Genomic DNA, 18,075 nt, shown 5'->3' with positions numbered 1-18,075 from the left:
TCAGTTGGTATCATGATAAAACACAGAGCAAAAGCACATAAGAAGAATTGGGGAAAGTGAAGGAAAAGTAAGTAGGATTTAGCTTTGCAGAGAAGGGGAGAATACAATTACAGCATCTGCAAAGTCACCTACATCAGGAACTAATGAGAATATTCCAGTCCACGGGAAGAAGATAAATGAAGAAAGGGGTGGGTTTCGGCCACGTTCTACAGGGTTCCGTGAGACCTACTAAAGAGATTTCCTTTCATCCTGGGTTCAGTGCTCTAAATGAGCATTTATTAGAAACTGAGACCATTCTTTATCAAATTTTGTTTTGTTTTTCACTAAATAGTATATTGCAAACCAGTTTCCAAATCAGCACATATGCACTAATACTGTTATGCTTAGTGGCTGCATTTAAACATCCCATATGGAGGACATTAAAGGTTGTTTCTGAAATATGACTACTATGACTAAGGTGTTTTTGAGCACCTGAGAGAGGCATTTTGTGCATTTCTCTGATTATATTTTGAAGACTTGATTCTCAGAAAGTGAAATTTCTGATTTAAAATATATATACACTTTTAAGGTTTAATGTTCTTATTGTCAAAATACTCTAATTTACAAATAAACAGTATCATGCAAGAGTACCAGTGTTTTGCCACATCCTTTCCAAACAGGATATTGCTGTTTTTCAATATTTTTGTCAATTTGGTAGAAAAGGGATACCTCATTTTGATTATAAGATAAATTGAACATCTTTTACTGTATTTATTAATTGCAGTTCAACATTTATGAACTATCTTTGTGTGTATCCTCAAACACCTTTCTATTTGTACAGATGTTATTTTTTTACTAAATTCAAATTGCTTTTTATGTATTTAGCGAGTTTTGATAGTCTAAAATATGTAACTAACAAACATGAAGTTATTTTATTTTTATCAATATTTAGACTAAATTTGCTTTGTATGTTCTCATCTCCTTCTATGCAAGCGAAGAAAATTAATATTTGGTGGTGTATTTGTTCTCAACTATAGTGGATCTCCAAAACATTTTACGTATTCATTTTGCAGTGAGATTGCTTGATTTTCCTTACATATGTGGTACAAGTTTTAAAAGTTCTTGACTTTTAACTTTTCCATATTGACAGTTTTAATTTTATGTGGTAAATCTTTTTTTCTTTATGCTCCCCCACCTTGATATACTTGGAAAATACTTCCTTACCCTAAGATGCATTTTAAAATCATCTTAAAATTTCATTGTAGCATATATTAAATAGATCTAGAATTTATTTTGATTTATGTGGTGCAAAGGGAATTTAAGTTACTATTTCCTAAATAGAAGCAAGTCATTGTTGCATATGATAAAGTAATCTTTTCTCTATATGTTTAAGATGTCAATTTTATGAAATATCCAAGTTATACGTGTAAGAATATATGGATATATGTGAATTCAGCCCACATGCACATACTCACATACATGGACACACCTGGATCCAGGTATTTTGCCCTGCTTAAGTGATATACCCACTAACTTTTACAATAGTACTTCTTACTATTCATTAAATTACACATTATATTAGTCACTAAATTTTCACTTGATATTTGCTTAGTAATGGAATTAAATAATTAAATATAGTATATAACATCTCAACTTTACATACATATTTTAACATATTGTAAGACAAAGCACCATTCATTATTCTTGTTTTCAGAAGTTATTGAATATCTTACTTTATTTTTAAAAAGTGGTACAATATCAAATGATTATCTTAAACCACATTACAAAAATGTTTGTCACATCTGATGCAAACATGAGAGTCATCTCGAAATTGGAATAAATATAGGAGGAGAAATGTTTTCTACAAAACTGGGATAAAACTAGATTCCAAGGATTTGCTCAACCCTATTATCATTCATCCAGTGCCTTACTGAGTACACAGAAACCTTTCAGTAAATATTTATTGATTGATTGAAAAACACATTTGAAGGCATTTAAAGTGTGAACTATTTGTTCAAGCTGTACAAATAAAATTACACAAAGAGAAAATTCCCCTTTACAATTTTATCAGACATGTGTTTGAATCAACAATTAATACTTGTTTATTGGCTAGTTGTAAACATCTCAATTGTTTTATAGTATATACAACAAAATAGAAGATACAATGAGTCTCAAAAAGATTGTAGTAAAATGTGCATTTAACCATTAAGAGGAAATTAAGAATTCTGAGGATAAGGAAGTTTGCAATGTCTGGAATCTCACAGGTTCTGTAAAGAAGATAATAAAGAATGATGGCCTTTCTCCTTGGGGCTTTAACAATAGGCAGGGCAAATGTCAGCACAGCAGAGATTCTCTCCTCTAGTGCTCAGGACTTCTAATGAGAGAGCTTTGATGAACTATTCCCCTGGAAGCAAGTAGACTTCTCATGTTTGTGGCGATTATCGTAGGTGGAATTATTTTTGAAAATATTGACTGGAAAAAATAAAACATAATATTTTTAGCTCCTTTATGCATAGTGTGCATTCTCCTTGCCCCCCCCACCTTTTAAAAAAATGTTTGCTTTCTTCTCTTTTTTATTTTTTATTTTTTAAAGTTTTTATTTATTAATTTGACAGAGAGAGAGACAGCCAACGAGAGAGGGAACACAAGCAGGGGGAGTGGGAGAGGAAGAAGCAGGCTCCCAGCGGAGGAGCCTGATGCAGGGCTCGATTCCAGAATGCCGGGATCATGCCCTGAGCCCACGACAGACGCTTAACCACTGAGCCACCCAGGCGCCCCTCTTCTCTTTTTTAAATTTCATTTCCAGGTAAGAAACTTAGGTTCATGACAGAGAGTATCAACTAAGTATTCAGTTCTGTATTCTACAGGTCTTAGTACTGTCCAGCTGTTTACGTTATCTATTTCCCACATAGTAACACTGTAAGCACAGCATATGCTAACAAAAGAAATAAGGAAAAGCAGATGAAATATATTTAAGCCCACCATGTGTTATGCTTGGAGACATGATGCCGGGCTCTCCAGAGGAATAAAGAATAGGACCTCGAATAAGTTTGACTTTGGGGACACTGGACTAATACACCTGAAAGAAAAAAACAGCATTAACAACCTAATGAAAAAAATCTATTGAGATTAAAACATAAATAATTAGATGATACTTCACGATATTGTTCTTAATGTATATATATCATCTGTCTTTAAAAATCTCTTTAATATTTTATGTTTGGAGAATTAAGTTCAAAACAAAATGCTTCACAACAGATATGTCAACTTGAGCTTTGCATTTCATATTTTATCCCGGAATGTTTATGAATTCTCTCCTCATTAAGTCTTTATCCCAATAACCTTAGAAGGTCCCTTGCGATTCCCATTTTAGTGCCTGCTGGTTGATATTTATATCTTTCAGAAACAAATACTTCTACTTTGAAATTATGAAGGGGTTAAAGTAGTTTATCACATGCAGAAAATAAACACATTTTTTCCTGATAAAATACCAAGAAAATGAAAATAAATAGATGGATTTATGGATGTATACCAAAACATCACTAAAGCTTAGTTGACTCTGTATAAAAGCCACCTCAATAATCAGTAGAGATCACTGCCAAATCCATTCGACAATAACAATTGAAGTCAATAGTAAAGTCAGTCAGAATCATCCCTCCAACTACATTGTATCCTCGTTCAGTTATCTAGCCTCCGCAGTCACGGTTCCAGATAGTGAACCCTTTTTGTCACTATCATTCTCTTTCATTCTTCCTCTTTTATCTACAACTACTCTATAGAAAATAGATTTATGTAGCCCAGTTTTAGCACTAGAGTTTCAATATAAAAGTGAAATAGTCTCTCTCTCTTTCTCTCTTAAACCAATTCAAGAAAGGAGAGAGGATAGAGAGGAACCCCTGAGGCTCAAGTGTCCTCAGTAATTTCTTTTTGGTTTTGATATGTGGTAATGGCTGAAAATGGAGTAATCAGAGCATCTAGCGCCGAACTATTTCTTCTTAGACTCAGGGTGAATTGCAGCAAGGTACCTACTTCTCAGGAAGGCCCTGTGAGCTAATAGATAATTTATGCTAGGGCAAATCATTTCACAATAATTTAATAGTTATTAGTTAGGTGTTAATAACTATTCTTCCTAGCAGTTCACAAAGAAGCTCCTGGGAGAATGGGAAGTACAGAGTATTTAACAACTATGACACAGTCCTTTGGACCTTTTAACCCTTTGGAAAACTGGTGTTCTAATCCAAGTAGATTATTCACAAAACGTAGTGATTAATAGAAGCTCTTTCCATGATTTCTGTTCTAGTCTACCCAAGCTCTCCCAAAGAACCCTCACCAATAGAGAGTATGATGGTCATGATCAACTGACGAGAATCCACATAAATGTGTCTTATCTATTAATATCAACATTGTGATGACTCAGCTACAGTCCCTCTCCATTCATGACTGGCAAGTTAATAATAGTACTACCTCATAGTATTGGGATAATTAAAGGAATTCGTACATTATATTAGAACAGAGTTAGCACTCAATAGACATTAATGGTTTTACTCTTCTGCTTCTTGCTGTAGCTGCCATTGCTGTAATTAGCAGTATTGGATACCAGCCTGCATGACTGCCTCACCTTCCTGGTCCCTCTCCAGGCTCCCATATCCTTTGGCCCACTGCAGCAATGAATGTGAAAGCATGTGGGAGTGAGGAAGGCACAGACCTCCACGTTACCATTTTGGTACAAGAGTTAAATAGGTCCTACCCTAAATTTCCTTCTACAGGATTGTGTCTGAATCACAACTTTTAAAAAGATTTAACTGAAAGTTCATAGTCAACAAAGGGGGATGCAATCTGCAGCTATTTACAACTGCTAAGCCATGTGGTTTATTTCCGACCTGGCTGGACCTGGATCACCCTCAAGGATTCCCTAGCAGGGTAGCACTCTAGCTGACAACTTGTCAAAAAAGTAGCAAGCCAGTTTACCTCTCATCATCAGAAAAGTGGTGGAACATTCTCTTCTAGGAGAATGCCCATTATTATGAGGCCCAGAGAGAAAAATTCTCCCAACCAAATGCTTATCTCTTCAATTCTCACTTTTTTGTCCCAGAATCTGCATTTTCCTCTGAGTCATTTTCAATAAAACTCTGATCTCTGCAATATAACAATACAGTTTAATGTAGTTTAATCCATTCTAAGTATTCTAAAGAAAAGAAACATTTCTACCATCTGTCTCCTTCTGCCTTCTCATCCAGTTAAAAAACAGCAACAAAGTCAGCACACATAGAAAGTTCTGCCTCAATCAAATGTACACAATTTTATATTGCAAAGCTGAATGTTTAGTTTCTTTATCTAAATCATCTGCATTTAAGTTAATGGACACTTTAGTTCTTCCATAGAACAATGGTTGGGTACATTATGGCACATCACAAACTTTTGCAGATGTGCTCATTAATTTTTTTTCCAAAAATTGCTTTAATTGCCCATGATATGCTTGGCACTGGTAAATAAAAACAAATAAGCAGAAATTATTTTAAAAACGACTCTGTCCTTTGAAACTAAAAATATGCTTTTAGAGAAAAAAAATAGTTAAACACAGAATTTTACTATGGCTTGCCATAACTTTTATGAAAGTAACAGGGAACAGCACAGAATAATGAAAGATGGCATTCTTCATGGCGTGGTAGGTATCCTTTTGTCGTTGTGTGGTTTGTCCAGCAATGACATGTTTTCTGGGTATGATCTTGTTTTTGAGGACACCATTGCCTCCATTATGTCTGGAAAGTGCAGAAGCTGGGTAAGTGTTGAAAATACTAGTCAAGGGGGCGCCTGGGTAGCGCAGTCGTTAAGCGTCTGCCTTCGGCTCAGGGCGTGATCCCAGCGTTTCGGGATCAAGTCCCACATCGGGCTCCTCCGCTGGGAGCCTGCTTCTTCCTCTCCCACTCCCCCTGCTTGTGTTCCCTCTCTCGCTGGCTGTCTCTGTCAAATAAATAAATAAAATCTTAAAAAAAAAAAAAAGAAAATATTAGTCAAAAAAAAAATTTCACTACAACAAAACTAAAGTGGCAGTAATATAACTAAATATGTAATGAAAATGGCAAATTTGGCATGTATGTTTGGGATGAATCTTTTGAAGACAGTATGGATTTTGAGCAACATTAGCAAAGCATACATCATGTGACCAATACCATGCTGATGCAATTGCAAAAACTAGCAAGAGTAGCCTGCTGGCCTCTCTCATCCCCTACCTGCTGTGTTTTTCCAGAGTTTTATCTACCTTCTGAATTCCCATGTCTTTTATTTACCAGGTTTATTGCTCATTCCCACTAAACTGTAATTTCTACAAGACCAGGGTTTTCTTGACTGAAGAATCTCAAGTGCTATAAATAGTATCTTACACATAGCAGGAGCTCACTAAATATTTGTTAAATCAAGGGAATACGTAAGTAAAAGAGTGAACAAATGAACAGATAAAACATGATATCATTTCATCATGAATAATACTGGATGAATTCTAAGAATAACTTGTATTTATGTTTTTTAAAGCACTCTTAAGACCCGTTTAATCTTCCTTCTCCTCCTAGAGGAGCCTGGTATAATTTCTACATATAAGTAGTTTTGATTGATTATATATATATTTTTATTAAAGTATGAGAAAATAATGTGAAAAAAACACTGGAGGAATAATTTATATGAGCAAATGTAGGTATTTTAAAAATATTCTGATATCCTGGTCAACATTCATCCATCAACTCAACAACTATTTATTGAATATCTACTATGCATCTGGCTTTGAAAAAGAAAGACAGTATTACTGGCCTTATTATAATACTTTTAAGCAAATAAAGTGAATCATTTCAGAACATGCTAATGCAATGAAAATTTAGGGTGATGCAGGCATGAGGAACTTGCTTTTTTTGGTTAAGGCAAACAGGGAGATAACTTTTGAACAGAGATCAGAACGGAGTGATTGCACACTCTGAGAATACTAGAAAGAAAAGTTCTGTAGGCAGAGAGAACAGCAAGTATGAAAGACAAGAGGCAAGCAAAATGAGCAGGTTTGCAGAATGGAATGAAGGCCAAGAGGTGGCTGGAGATCACTGAGAAAAGAGGACTATGATGTGAGTTGAAGACAGAAGGGTATCTGGGGGATGCCTGGGTGGCTCAGTCGGTTAAGCGTCTGCCTTCGGCGCAGGTCATGATCCCAGAGTCCTGGGATTGAGCCCCACATTGGGACTCTCTGCTCAGCGGGGAGCCTGCTTCTGCCTCTCCCTCTGCCTCTCCCCCTGCTTGTGCACGGTCTCTCTCTCTGTCAAATAAATAAGTAAATAAGTAAAATCTTAAACCAAATAAAATAAAATAAATTTTTAAAGATTTTATATATTTATTTGTCAGAGAGAGGGAGAGAAGGAGAGAGAGAGGGAGTGCACAAGAGGAGGAGAAGCAGAGGGAGAAGTAGGCTCCCTGCTGAGCAAGGAGCCCAACGTGGGGCTCGATCTTAGGACCCTGGGATCATGACCTGAGCTGACGGCAGACATTTTACTGACTAAGCCACCCAGGCGTCTCCCCTCCTTTTTTTTTTTTTTTAATATTTTATTTATTTATTTGTCAGAGAGAATAAAATGAAAGGAAGGAAGGAAGGAAGGAAGGAAGGAAGGAAGGAAGGAAGGAAGAAAGAAAGAGAAAGAAAGAAAGAAAGAAAGAAAGAAAGAAAGAAAGAAAGAAAGAAAGAAAGAAAGAAAAAGAGAAAGAAAGAAAAAAAGAAAAGAAAGAAAGAAATGTATCCAGGACTAAATCATGTACTGCTGTATTTACCATGGGAGGAGTTTCACCTTTGTTTCTTGTTGACCTGTACTTTGCTGGAAGTTTTCATGTTTGTAGGTAACACAATTTGATTCACTTTATGCTTTTAAAAATATCCCAGTTGTGACTAGAAGAAGACCCACACTAGTGGGAAAAATATTTTTATCATGAGTAGTTTTCTTTTTCCTATTAAAATTTTCAGGGAAAAATGGTAAAAAAAAAAAAAAGATAGTGTATTGAATTGTCATTATTATCTACATATTTTTCTTGCTTTAAAAGTCAAAATTGTATTCATAAGCGTTGCAAGTACAATTTTTTAAATTTTATAATTAATTTTTGTCTAAAATGCATTCATTTCTTCACAACTAGCCTAAAATCTCCAGGGTGTAGAGGAAAGAAATTAATGACAGTTACTCCAGTCCAAGGATATCACTTTCTATAGAAATAATTCTAAATCTTGGGTTACTTCAGTCCTTTTCTGTGAAATTGCACATTAACCCTGGCTGATTGCAATGGGTAAAAATCATCAATATTTCACTTCTTCCCCCCCTCTAAAAAGCTAAAACCTGACGGGATAAGTTAAAATTTAAACCACGATGTGGTATTAAATTCAGTTTTGGCAGTTAGTAGATATTTTTTATCCTACAACAACAGATGTGACTAAAAGAATTGATCTTGTTGACATGGTTACCCTTGTATGGATAGAAATCAATATTAACAATATCATCTACCATTGCACATTCTGGCAAGGAAATTTTTGCCATTCATAAAGTCAGGCTGAGCTTGCTTTCCATTGTAGTGTCACAGCCTACTTCTGATGGAAAACATTTTTATCTGCAATTGGCTAAGTCGTTTATCTTAGTGAGACAGCACATGCAGCAGACAGCATCAGCAAGTAGATAAAAGAAAACTGCCATCATTAATTATCCTGAGGGCTGGAATTGGGGTCCCTGAGCTTCCAGTAGCCAACTCACAAAGAGGGTAATAAAACTTGTGATTCAAACATAATTAGGTGCCATATATTGTTAATGTCTTTTTAGTCACCTCTTTAAATGCAGGATCAACTCTAAGTCTATGTGAAGCTGATTAGTATCCAACCAAATGTTGCAGTGTTTAATGTGGATTTACTATTGGCATTGCAGTTGAGCTTCCTGACAATTTCATGACAATCATTCGTGTGTTATGGGTAACTTTAGCCCAGATCTACACAAACCAATAAAGTGGAAGACTGAAACAATACTCCAGGTAGTTTTTCTCCCACATTTTGATTGATTAAAATTTCAAGAGAAAATTTCAAAGAAACACCAAGTTTCCATTTAAAAATATTTTTCCTGTAAAGGTCATCTAAAATGCAATTGTCCATTAGCACCATCATTTTGACAAATAGGACATAATTTCAGAACGTCTAATCGAACAATTACAATTATACTAAAAATTTGTTGCACCTTTGTCCCTGATATAAGATATACAAATCTTGCTGACCCTTGTGACTATTTAAATATTAATTTAGCATTTATGCATTTAGCTATTGACCCTTATATTTTCTGTTGTAGACTTTATAGTTTTTAAATGCATTTCTACATATGCTTGTCTATATTTAATGCAGAAGTTTCTGCCTGGACTCTGATTTTTCTATTTGATGAGTTCTACAGCGTTTTGCTATGCTAGTCTTTATATTTACACTCATTCATCTCTTTAATATTTTCAGTTTGTTTAGCATTGAGCTTTAATTTTGCAGATAATCTTTTTCTCTAAAATTATACCAGCATTTCTCCTAAAATTTACCAGAAGTTTTATAAATTGGATCATCCGTTTTTATCTTATGCAGTGAAAATCTACCCCACTCCCACTCAGAGAATTTCTTAACTACCTAAATCAATGATCAAAATGCACGTACATGTTACAAATGCTTCCACCACCCACCCCTGCCCCACTAGATTAAATTTCAAATATTTTGGAATATGTAAGTTTGGTTCAGGTAGAACGTCTGAATTTACTTTAAAAAAGTAAAATTTACAAATCATTCAGGGATGTATATGATTTATAAAAACGCTCACTATTTACCTGTCACGGAGGAGTATTCATATCTGTGTGTGTGTGTGTGTGTGTGTGTGTGTGTGTGTGTGTGTGTGTTAAGTGATCAGTGAGTGGATCTGGGGGAGTTTGTTGGCTTGGCATGATCATGGAAAAGCCATGTTTCACCATACATGGAGGAAAATAATGAAAAACTTTCTATGTATCTTTTGTTCCTATTTCTTTCCCTCATTTTGCCATTGACTTAAAAATGTAGACTAGATTTGGTGATGTTGTTTGCCAATTTCAGCAAAGATGTTGGTGTTTGCCTTCTCCTGTAAAGTGTACATACCTGTACAAACACAAAATAACTCGAGCACATTGAAATTTTCTTCCTGGCTGTGAGTAGTGTGTGTGTGTGTGTGTGTGTAAACTATTTAGGTTTCATATATAATTGGAAAGGCAACAGTATGGGAACACTGGATAAATTGAAGCGGAAGACAGAGAATGAAGGAGGATACTTATAAAGAGGCTTCTCCATTTCATGATTTCCCCTATATTCACCCTTCTCATAAATCAAGCATTACATAAGTTGAAAAAAAAAAAAAGCATCATAAATGTCTTAAAAATGCACTAACAACAGCTCCATACAGGTTTTCAAGGGAAACAGTGGTGGTTTGGAGTTTTTGGGTTTTTTTTCTTTTGACATTTGAGGTCAGCATCAAGTATAACCACAAGTTCCCATAACAATTCTTCAGTGTCCTTACTAAGTGACAGGATTCTGATAAGGGCAGCACCCAACTGACTCAGTGTAGCAAGTATCGTACTTTTGACTCATACGCATGGCCTCTTGCTTTTATGTTGCCATCTGCAGAAAAATAAATCATCATAAAGTTGACTGAGTGTGTCCTATATTCATCTGCTTGACTGTGTTTGATGTAATTGACTGACAACAATAAAAGAGAATTAGAGAAAAGAGGCATCAGTACTGTCAAGTGGGTGTCACATGACCCACGACTTCCAAAGGATGGTCAGGATATGGATGGCCTGAGAGGAAAGAAGCCATCCAAGGAGAACAGAAACAGCACAGAAAGAGCATGACAGCATGGCATCTGTGTCTGTGTGGGGAGCGTGCTGCACGTGTCAGAAGAGAAGAGAGGAAGGGTATTTTGCGCAGTTAAAAGGTTAGTCTGATTGAAATAGATAGTTCAGTTGTTAACTAATAGGAGATGATTTTAAAACTGTAGACTTCGGTGAAGTTATTGGATACTGTAATATTGGGTTTATTTTCCTATCACATTTGACATCTCAGCATAGTAGCACTTGTAGCACACTGAGGAAAACCTAATTATCTTGAAGAGAGCATTCTGTATAATCTGTGGTTTTCATGTTTTTTTTTCCTCCTCTGTTTACCAGACTATGAGACTATTAGAAAATCAGTGTCCAGTCAGACCAGGACACTCTATAGACAGCAGAATCCTATGTGTTTTTGAAATATTGTATAAAGAGGGGCACCAGGGTGGCTCAGTTGGTTAAGTGTCTGCCTTTGGCTTAGGTCATGATCTCAGGGTCCTGGGATTGAGCCTTGCATTGGGTTCCTTGCTCAGCGGGGAGCCTGCTTCTCCCTCTCTCTCTACCTGCTGCTCCCCCTGCTTGTGCTCTGTCTGTCAAATAAATAAATAAAATCTTTAAAAAAAACAAAAAATAAAGTAAATAAAATAAAATATTGTATAAAGAAAATGTAGAAAATGTCTGAAACTATATCTGCTAAGACAGCCAAATACATGTTACTCTAAATATTTATAAATCATGAACTACAACATCCACACATTTTTTAATTAGTAAAGAACAAATGGAAATCGTCAGCCAGAGTTTTTCTGATGGTCTGATCGGATGTGTTGCCTGTGCATCTCCCCCTTGACTCAAGAGTCTTATTACACCTCAAATAGTTCTTCACATTTTCTTGTTCATTCCTCCAATCACTTTTGAAGTTTTAGCTCTGCTTTTCCAACTTTAGTGCTCTTGTATGCATGATCTTGCTGTTGGGGTAGCAGTCTTTTGAATTGAGAGAAGGGTTTTTTTACACTTCTCTTGGATGATTTTGTGAATAGAGTCAATCTAAACAGAAAAAAAGTAAAAGCCTATATGCCACTTATCTATGTTGATTTATATATTTATTTTTAATTTAATTTATTTTTTAAAAGATTTTATTATTTATCTGACAGAGTGAGCGAGAGAGAGAGCAAACACTGGTTGGGAGGAGAGGCAGAAGGAGAGGGAGAAGCAGAGTCCCTGCTGAGCATGGAGCCCAACATGGGACTGGATCCCAGGACCCTCAGATCATGACCTGAGCCGAAGGCAGACACTTAACCTAGTAAGCCACCCAAGCACCCCATGTTGATGTTTTTTTCTTACCTTTGAATTATCCCAATGTTAGAAACTTGAATACTTTAAACTTTGTCTTGCAAGTAGGTGCTCCAGGCATAGTACTTAATCAGTGTAAGATGGCAGAATATGCCAGAGCAAAATATGCCACTTTGGCATAAGGATTATTTTGAGCTGAAGGCAACTGAGAAGAAGCAGATGCAAGAAAAGTCTACCCCTTCACCAAACAGGCATCTGTCTAAAAACTGGACATAAATTTACAAAGCTGTTCTTCCTCCCCTCCCTACCAGGAAGGACAAAAGTTAATCAGTGGAGACAACTTTAAAGATTTATTTATTTATATTAGAGAGAGAAAGAAAGCATGAGCAGGAGGGGCAGGGGGCGAGGGGGAGAGAGTCATAAGGAGACTCCATGCTGAGCCTGGAGCGTGATGCGGGGCTTGATATTTTGACCCTGAGATCAAGAGCTTGAGCGGAAACCAAGAGTTGGACGCTGAACCAACTGTGCCACCCCTAGTGGAGACAAGTTTCGACTCTATCAGCCTGGAGACAGCAACCAAGGAATCTACAGAATAAACTTTACTAACTAGCCTTGATCTATCATTAGTTTTCCCATGTATTTGCCTTTCTACAATTGGCTGCCTCTTGAGACTTAAGGTTCTTTTCTTTTGTCTTGTCACTTTTCTAAGTATTATTCCTTTATTAAGATACTACAAAAGCCCAGTTCTAACAAAATCTCTGAGTTACCCATCTCTGGGTACTCCCAAGTGCCACATGGACCTCCGAAACTTTTAAGAGACTTCTGTTTCTTTTTCTCTTATTAATCTGGCTTGGGCCAGTCTAATTTATGAGCCCTCAGCAGGAAAACCTAAGATTAGTAGAGAAAGAGATTTTTCCTCCCCTACGTCATTTAATTCCAAAATCCTGTGGATCTCTCAGCAAATCTTTATGGCTATGTAATTTCATTTCATGCCTAGACGTAATATTCAGTATAAGAACCTTGAGTGCCAGCTATACAATGCTGAGAAAATCCTTTGTGCATCCAGCCTCCCCATATGGTATAGCTCTAAAGATGGATAGCAGCAACAAACTTAGTGAGTCCATGTGCAGAGACTGAAATGGGAATGACAGATAGCATGACACACAGAAGAAACAGTCAATTAATCAGTCAACATTGATGCATGGTGTTCCTACTTCGGTCCATGCCAGGCATTACAGGAGGGGTTGACAGAGGCCTTGCCTGAGAAGGTCTGACTTGGAGACCAAATATTTCTTCCAGTATTTCTAAATATTTTCTCAATATTCCCAAGTTCCCATATTTATTAAATTATTAATTTTTAAGAGCAACCGGTGGCATTAAAAAGAGTTAAATATGAATGTTTTGTGGAATCATTAAATGTTTAGGGAAAATTTTTTGTGGTAGGACTTCTGTAGCAAGATTTCTGAAATAAACATGAAAGGTATAGTATAAAGCAGGAACCGATGTAGCAGAGAAGCTGAAGACAGACTCACGGTGGCATATTCTGGAAAGAGTGAGATTTCACTTAAGAGAAGCTATCACCGAGACAGAGCCTGAAGTAGCAGAAGACCATCTGTTCAGCCATCAGAAATGCCATGATTTACTCAGCGTGAGGGCCACAAATCAAGGGACAAAGAACAAAATGTGTTGAAAAAAAGTTTGGCAAGTAAAATGGCTTTAAAATCGTGTTTCTTACTGACGGTCTGTTGACATTCTGCACGTAATAGGTGTCCAAAGAATGCAAGAGAATTATTGTCTGGTCAGAATAAAATATGTCTCTTTAAAAGCTACATTAAGGCTTTTATCTCCTGAATATGTTCTGACTTTGGAGATTTAGAATGATCAATTTCTATCACTGGTAGAGAGCCATACTCTGAATATTGAGTTTAAGATCTATCATTTGCTTGAGCTGTATTATAGTAGCTTAATTTTTAAAACAACACTGCTGAAATCGTTTTCATACAGGAGCTAGATAATAGATTGTAATACAGATTAGAAGAAAATGCAGCACATTTCTTCAGGGTACAAAGCAGGTGCAGTTATGTCTGTGCGTGTGCATCTGATGCTTATGTATTTTAAATGTAAATTGTTTTCTTTTAAGAGAAAATACTATATTGAATATTGATGCAAAGGGATTATATATTTGTGTTTTATTTTCCTGAGTTGTAAAACTCATTTTCTACCTCTAATGAGAGTCCATGAAATATTCCACAATGTTTGCAACAAATCTGGCTTTTAAGGAACAGATTTATATAAACTATACCTGGGATTTTTCTGTGTCTATATGCAATTTCTTTCTTTGTACCATTTTATGCAGGGTTATTATAATTTTATCTATGGACGTGTTTAAGTATGTTTTGAGTAGTATGGGAAAAATCAAAATTTGAAATTGAACAAAGAATTCAAGATGAGTTATCAAGACAAATAATTTTCAAATAATGAATTTTAGAAGGTAAAATACTCCTGCAAAATCTTCACTATATACAGCACATATCTGAACAATTTCAAGTTGTGACCTAGTAATCAAAACCTTTCCATAGGACTGCCTACAATGATCATCATTAAGAATAGTGTAGATATTATATATAACAAACATCGAAGAGGCCTTCTTTGAAACTAATGGCCAATATTACTATAACTCAGAAGTACGTACATGAACAACTTCATAATAAAGAGGAAGCTCAATGGTATAAGAAAAAGTTGACTTCAATCTCAGTTTGAAGTTAAAGCATAAATTGGGACCACAGTGAGCATCTGTAATTACAGAGATGCGCTGTGGAACGGTACGTGTTCTTTTTCTGAAGCATTTCTGAAGAAGGTAAATGAGGCATGATGGTATACTTTTTCATTGGTTATATTTTCAATACCTCCTTTGTAATGAGCCTAAGGTGGCTTGGGAGAAGAAAGACATAAATCTCTAAATGGAGATACCAGAATGGTCTCTCTATGCAATGATGAGCAAAAAAATAGTTGAATTCATCAGGGTAGCATAACTATGAAAAACAGAAAGACCATGTATTAGTATTGTTGATAAAGAGCTTGAACTCCACAAAAATGAAGTAAAAATGTGATAACTCAAAAGAGAGCCTGAAAATAATGACAGAGTGCATGTTTCTACCATCCTACCCTCTTAATTCCAATCGTATCCTCAACTACTGCTCCTGAATGAAGTACTACTGAGTAGACTGGTTAAGGTCTCAGACTGCTGGGTAGGGAGACAAAAATTAAGCATGTAGTACTATCTAAACTCTAGGTTCTGACTAGCTGTTCCAATACTATTCAAAGCTGGTTTGAAGTGTGGTGACAATAGGCTTCTTTCCCTCTGTAATGCATCACATCTATTCTCCTAATAAAATCATAGGCCTAGAGACCTTTGGAGGCAGGCCCTGTCCTGATAAGCTTACCACATGGGTGAGCCAAACGGAATGCATCCTTTCCACAGATAAGCAGTTCTGAAAAACAGAAAACTAGGAAGTGGTTGAAGCAAAACAGTAACTCATGCTGAAGTTTCTCCGCATGAAAGCATGAGGACATAAAAGCAGAACCCCCGCTCCCCAAACCTAACCCCAAACTGGAATCTGGGGGAAAAAAAAAAGAAAAGAAAAGAAAAGAAAAGAAAAGAAAAGAAAAGAAAAGAAAAGAAAAGAAAAAAGAAAAAAGAAAAGAAAAGAGAAAAGAAAAGAAAATGTACACAGAAAGTTTACTTTCTCTTAGCCAGACAGATGCCTCGAGACCAAGTCTGGAGAGTTCTGGGATGAGAAATCAATACTGAGAATCCTGGAGAAGACTCCATCTGCACCAACCCATGGACTGCTGAGAAGGCTTGGAGTTCCTTGGAGTTCCGTGGCCCTGGGAGACATGTTAGAACGTTATACCAGAAGACACTCTTTAATCTGCATTTTGGAGAATAGCAAATTTTTCAATGAAAGAGACTATGAAGTAAAAAGCATTCTTGACGGCACTTCAACAGAGGACAGACATTGCCAGCTCGGACGTCACCAATGCCTGGTTGTGGGCATCTAAGCACTTCCTGCCATTTGCATCTCTCAAGTTACCGCGATAGTGTGATCTGATTTATAAAGGCAAACAAAGCCAGGAACAGATACACGCTTAAGGAAATTCAGCACCTAGAGACCAGAAGAGTGGTGAAAAAACTCCAAACAGGTAGGTTGTTCTAGTGAATTTGAATTTGGATTTGAATTTGCATCTAGCTTTGAAATTGAATCTGGAGGAAACCGATGACAACTGCTACAGAAACAAAAAGGGGGGCGCCTGGGTGGCGCAGTCGTTAAGCGTCTGCCTTCAGCTCAGGGCGTGATCCCAGTGTTCTGGGTTCAAGCCCCACATCAGGCTTCTCCGCTGGGAGCCTGCTTCTTCCTGTCCCACTCCCCCTGCCTGTGTTCCCTCTCTCGCTGGCTGTCTCTCTCTCTGTCTAATAAATAAATAAATAAATAAATAAATATTTTTTTAAAAAAAGAAAGAAACAAAAAGGGACCTTGAGATTAATTCAGTTAACAATAAGGCTTTCAGGTACAAAAATATATAATTCTCAAATTTAAAAATTAGAAGTGAGGAAGTAAGTGGTGATTGTTAAAATTAGGCTAGTGTCCCATAATCTTAAAATGGTGAAAATGCAAAGAAATTAACAAGGGACTTGTAATGTGTATCCAGGAAGTCTGCCATGTGAAATATAGAAGTTAAAGAAAAAGAAAATGAAAGAGGTTGGGGAGAGGCTGTAAGTACTGAAATGACAGAGAATTTCCCACACCAATGCACATATGGATACACACACACACACACACACACACACAAATCCATTCTGGAATGCTTTGGCAGAACTTCTGTATTCTAATTTTTTTTTTTTTTAATTAACAAGCTTCCAGACAAAAAGAACAAATTATTTGCAACCACCCATTGACCCCTCTGTTTCCCAAAGCAACAATCATAGTTCTGGTAATCCAATTTGTAAGGAGCACTTCCATCTCCCATAGGAGCCAAACTTGTTAGTCTCTTTTTTCACCCAGGTCCAGAGCTTTGTAGGTCTATAAATTCAGTCTTTTTCTTTCTTTCTTTCTTTCTTTCTTTCTTTCTTTCTTTCTTTCTTTCTTTCTTTCTTTCTTTCTCTTCCTTCCTTCCTTTCTAATTTTATTTATTTATTTATTTATTTATTTATTTATTTATTTATTTATTTATGAGAGAGAAGGAGAGAGAGAGAACATAAACAGGGGGAGAGGCAGAGGGTGAGAGATAGAGAATCTCAAGCAGGCTCCACACTCAGTGCAGAGACTGACTCAGGGCTTGATCTCAGGGCCCTGAGATCACGACCTAAACTGAAATCTAGAGTGGGACGCATAACAGACTGAGCCACCCAGGTGGCCTCTTTTTTTGTTTTATCTATTTCTTATCCGCAGAAATATTTTTCATTTCTTTTGATACCAGCTATGATTATTTTATTTTTCTCTTTTATTATATTATCTATTATTAGTTGGGGGGCCTATATTACATGGAAATCTTCTCTCTCTCTCTTTTATACATACACACACTTTATTTTATTCCCTTTATTACTAATCTCAATCCCATTCCACTGTAAGCACCTATTCTTTCATTCATAATTTGCGTTCTTCCCAAACCACTCTCCATGACTTATTTACATTACTGTGGATTTTTGAATAATACATAGCCTATTTTGGTGTTTTATGCTCATAAATTGCATTATGCAATACATCTCATTATGTAATACATCTCAGGAAAATGTCTTGATTCTGGTTTTTACCGAACATTTTACTTTTGGTATCTAGCTATGTCGATGTACACAAATCTTGTTCTTTCTACTGTTAGATAATATTCCATCATATGTGTCGCACACATTTTCCTTAATTTCTTTTCCTTGACGGC

At 36.3% G+C, this 18,075-nt stretch overlaps 1 protein-coding gene across 6 annotated transcripts in view; it reads left to right on the top strand.

Annotated features, from left to right (window-relative positions):
* Positions 1-14,702: 14,702 nt before the first annotated feature.
* KYNU (kynureninase) overlaps positions 14,703-18,075 on the top strand; it is a 138,977-nt gene continuing 135,604 nt past the window's right edge. For 4 of the 6 annotated variants that reach the window (XM_040645311.1, XM_040645329.1, XM_008695868.2 and 1 more), the window contains exon 1: positions 14,703-16,344. The gene's annotated coding sequence lies outside the window, so the exon portion shown is untranslated. The remainder of the gene's footprint in view (positions 16,345-18,075) is intronic. The other 2 variants (XM_008695871.2, XM_008695874.2) reach the window with 2 other exon arrangements.

Source organism: Ursus maritimus, unplaced genomic scaffold, assembly GCF_017311325.1.
Source record: "Ursus maritimus isolate PB19 unplaced genomic scaffold, ASM1731132v1 scaffold_1, whole genome shotgun sequence".
NCBI classification, from domain to species: domain Eukaryota; kingdom Metazoa; phylum Chordata; class Mammalia; order Carnivora; family Ursidae; genus Ursus; species Ursus maritimus.
Note: the sequence above shows the minus strand (reverse complement) of the source record. Positions and strands in the feature narration are given on the sequence as shown.